This window comes from Octopus bimaculoides, chromosome 10 (genome assembly GCF_001194135.2).
Source record: "Octopus bimaculoides isolate UCB-OBI-ISO-001 chromosome 10, ASM119413v2, whole genome shotgun sequence".
Lineage (NCBI taxonomy): Eukaryota > Metazoa > Mollusca > Cephalopoda > Octopoda > Octopodidae > Octopus > Octopus bimaculoides.
Genome location: NC_068990.1, coordinates 58613250 through 58616890, shown reverse-complemented (window position 1 = coordinate 58616890; position 3641 = coordinate 58613250).

The following is a 3641-nucleotide window of genomic DNA, read 5'->3' as shown; positions in this document are numbered from 1 at the left end:
AGAGAGAGAGAGAGAAACACATCCAACAGATCTACGGGCATATGGCATAGTGGTTAAGAGCGCGGGCTACTAACCCCAAGATTCCGAGTTTGATTCCAAGCAGTGACCTGAATAATAATAATAATAATAATAATAATAATAATAATAATAATAATAATAATAATAATAACAACAACAACAACAACATCGAAAAATACCTTAGGAATGAGAACCCAAGTTGGAAATTTCCCCAAGACACCTGAAGAAGGCTGGAGGATATATCATCCGAAACGTTGTGTTAACAACAAGCAAGACGAGGACAAATATCCGCTGAATAATGTAAATAATGTAAATAAAGCTCTAAAACTTCCTGCAATAATTCATATAAATAACGTTAATGTTGATTTAATTATACCTATGCAATTATATAATTATACAGTGACTCATATGAATTTACATTCTGGATCATTCTAAAAATTTTCAAATTCAAACCATGATTACATGCGAAACATTTGTCATTTATTTCAATATCGGTTGTAACTTTAATCTCATTTTCATCAACGTGAATTACTTATCCCGGATGAGTACCAATCATATTATTTATCAGATACTTTACGCGAGGACTACAAATCGTACTCTCTTACTGCCAATGTACTTTTATTTTATAACTGGGACTTAAATGGCAGTGATGTACTAATTGATGTAAAATTTAAATTGTCACCAATACCATTTACTTCTTTTCGGGATTCCAGAGTACTTCTAATTACTGCCATATTTCAACAAATCACAAATACGAGAAGGTACTGGAAAGTTCCTGGCTTTAAGGGTATGGCGAAAGGTCTAGTTGGAGGCCCAACTTTCCGAGCTCTTTTACAAGCCTTAGAAAACCTGAAGGAGCGCAGCAATAAGTGTGTGAATTTGAGAGGGGAATATGCTGAATAAAATCATAATTAACTGATTCTCCTGTAATTAACTGATCCTCTCTGAAGAGAAGAACTTTTCAGCACCCACCGTACGTACGTACACATACATACACACACACACACACACACATACATACATACATACATACATACATACATACATACATACATACATACAACACATCCATACATCACAGTACCATCAATATCAGACTAAATCTACCTCGGTGCTACGAGAAAACCCGTGATGATCGTTCTATCAGATATATGAAACAGTTAAGATATACTAGGACGGCGCTCACCCCAACTTAAATATCTTTATGGCGAAACAGCTTCGGCAACAAGAATCTTTCTTTGACAAAAAACAACAAAAGACAAAACAAAGAAAAAAGCAACAACAACAACAACATAGTGACTGATGAGCATGTAGTTGGAAAGAAGCGTGAGTGGGGAATGGGTGCCGACCAACTTTTGGTAAACAAAGCTGTACTGTCTAAAATAAAACACCTTGCGACAGTATGACCTGATCGCAGGAAAGCGTTTGACTTTATTCCCCACTAATGACTGCTGAAGTGTCTATATTTGACAAAGGTATGTGCTACTTTAGTTGCTGTCATTGAGAAGCTCACAAAGACCTTGCCAACACTTCTCACACTTACAACTGGGAGCTGAAAAATCGTTTCCAACGTTATAAATATTTCAATAGGAATATTCAAAGGAGATAGACTTCCTGTAATTCTGTTCACTTTAGCATTAAATCCGTTATTATTCCTGCTTCAAAAATCAAGGGTCTGCAACTGCTAGAGACATTAATGTAACCCATAGTTTCTTTGTGGATGATCTCATGATTATGCTAAAAATGTTAATAATGCCCCCCACCAAAAAAAAAATAAAATAAACACAGCTGAAGATTTTCAGTTGATGTAGAAATGGAATTTATCCCCCCCCACACCACAAATGTTGATAATTAATTGTTGGACGCGGAAAATCAATCCCCACCCACGCAAAATCTGTGCATCAATGGTCACCCTATCTCTCCTATTCCACATAAAGAACCTTACAATTACTTAGGCATTAGTGAAAATATACGAAGATAGAGTGACCCGAAAATATTATGCCAAAATTAGAAAAGTATGGCATGCGAACTCTCTTGTTATAACAAAACAAAATCCCACAATGGAGTTGTAGCACCAGTGCTGATTCCGTGCCTTGGGATACTTGACTGATCTATAAAGGAAATCCACTCTACAGACATTAAACCTGCGGGGTTCTGACATGAAATAGAAACTTCCACTGAAACTGTGATGTCGACAGGAGCTACGTAAGAAGGATCGAAAGCAGCAGAGGCATGAGATCAGTGTAGACAGCTATCGAATGTCGGATAGTCACTCTTAAAGAACACCTGCTAAACAACCGCAGCAAAATAAATATATAAACTTAAAGCAGGAAAGATAAGAGAAACAACATCCGACGAGTCGGCAGTGAGTCACACAAGAAGTACTCTCTTCTTGATTATCTTACATGCAACCTCTAAAACAGCCGAAATAACGTACCTCAAAGAAGACGTGTATGTGAAATGTTCAGCATACAATTTTTTTTTAAAGGCCTATGCATGGATATATTTCCCGAAGACTTGAAGTCAATAATATCGATATGAAGTGCAACCTCACTTGGACTCGTGATTGCTACATCATATCACAATTCAAGAACAGGGGGTTGCCACGAAATACCTAATAAGCTAAAGATTCAGTGAAGGGCGTGGAACGCCGAGATGCAACCGAAAATACAGATTATATTCATATTTCTGCGGAAGCCATCACACATGATTAGCAGCTGCCCCAAAATGTCATCAAGGTATTACCTTCCTATGCGACGACTCGACGTTTTCGCAAAAACAATACATAATGCCATCCGGAAAGAAGAGCGTTCTGGAATAAATATAGAGAAACCCCTTGCTATTGAATATGTACACAAACAATAACACATAGAATATTAGTAGAACATTCCTATCAAAACATCTGTCAAGTGTAAGCATATTAATAGGCTGGATAATATTTGGGACTGACAAGAAAAAGTAGAGGTCAGCTGCCTTACTAATGCGAACGTCTCTTCGAAAATCAAAGAGAAAGCGGATAACCAAAGACATCTGTTTCGAAAGAACCAGTTCCTATTTCCAGATTATAAATTGACATTTACACTAATAAAAATTGGTGCAATAGGTTTTCTGAGTAAATGCCTAAGTGACAATCTGGATAAGCTAAGATTTCCAGAAGACAATAACCAGCTAATTCGCACATTGCATATAAAATCTGTAAGTGGAAAAGTAAAAATATGAAAGACTTTTAAGTGTAAAATGTGAATTTGTTTTTTTGTTATTTACATTACAGCGACGGAGCTTTGTAGCTTTGTTAGAAACTAACTCATTCCTCAGAGGAAGATATGAAATAATTAAAAACAGAAGGGGATATGTGCGTGTGTGAGTGCGTGTGTGCGTGCGTGTGTGAGTATGTGTGTATGCAAGTATATATAGATAGATAGATACAGACACATATAGTAATAATAATAATGATGATGATGATGATGATGATGATGATGATGATGATGATGATGAAGATGATGATGATGATGATGATGAAGATGATAATAATAATATTAATAATAATAATAATAATAATAATAATAATAATAATAATAAGAAGAAGAAGAAGAAGAAGAACATGGATGTGCTACACCGGGCTC